The sequence below is a fragment of the Acinonyx jubatus genome, chromosome E1, assembly GCF_027475565.1.
Source record: "Acinonyx jubatus isolate Ajub_Pintada_27869175 chromosome E1, VMU_Ajub_asm_v1.0, whole genome shotgun sequence".
NCBI classification, from domain to species: Eukaryota; Metazoa; Chordata; class Mammalia; order Carnivora; family Felidae; genus Acinonyx; species Acinonyx jubatus.
The window spans coordinates 22,567,084-22,568,255 of NC_069397.1; positions in this window are offsets into that span (position 1 = coordinate 22,567,084).

Here is a 1,172-nt window from a genome sequence, read left to right on the forward strand (position 1 = left end):
GAGGCTCAGTTGGTCAAGCGTCTGACTCTTGATTTCAGCTTAGGTCATGAACTCTTGGTTGTGAGACTGAGACCCGTGTCAGGCTCCCGTGGAGCCTACTTAAGATTCTCTGTCTCCCTCTGCCCCTTTCTCCCTCAAAAAAAGTTAATAAAAAGATTTGTATTCCTAAGCTCAGAGTTTCTCTTGTAATGCAAGCCAGTGCACATGCAGGCATTCACTGACACCCATCCCTGTGACACCCATGTCAGCAAGAGGTGCTGACACACATATGCTGATGTTGCTGTGCCATGAGGAATCAAGTCCTTGTCTCTGACCCAGGAGCCTCGTGTTTCTTGGCACACCCATGACACTCGGGCAAGTTAACTCGTTAGCATTTGAGAGCAAAACTTCAGACCCTCCACAGTTCTTGACAGAATTGTCCCCATGTGACTAGGACATTCCTGGGAGCCGTTCTGTTCTTGTCCTCCGTCCCACCCACCTGCCTCCACCAAACTGGGAGATGCCCGAGGGAGTGACGCCATTCTCCTCCACCCTCAGACTTGAAGGGAAACCAAATCATTCTTCCCCGTCAGACTGAAGCTCTCCAGAGCTGGGTTTGCATCCTCTGACCCCTCTGCATACTCCTGTCTCTGCCAACACATGCCGCTGTGAAGGCCAGGAAAACTCATTTCCAGGCTCCATGATTTTGTCCCCTCCCCCAGCTCCAGTTCTCACACACACCTACACCACATTCTGGAGCTACACCCAGCTCTTGCCTGGGCCCTGCTTCCTACTGGACTTGGAGGCGTGTCCTCTGCTTCTTGGAGCTAAGGCAATGAGCTGGAAGTTGAGGAGGGAGCCAGAGTGAGGAAGGATAAAGACAGAAAAGGGAGGAGAGAACATAATGATACAAATAAACATAATGCTTTGAATGCTTTCTGTAGGCCAGGTAAAGTCTGGTACTGTGTGACTATCTCTGATTTACAGATGAAGAGACTGAGGGTCAGAGACAACATGCTGAAGGTCAGATAGATCTTACGCTTATGTGGTTGAGCTGGGATTTGAACCCAGCCTGCGGCAGGCCAAAGCCACTCCTTTCTCTCTTATAATGCCTTGCCAAGAGGGGAAGGTAGGGGACACCAAGGTTTAAGTGCTCTTGGAGGCTCTAGAAAAGGCAGCTATTCCTTGGTGGG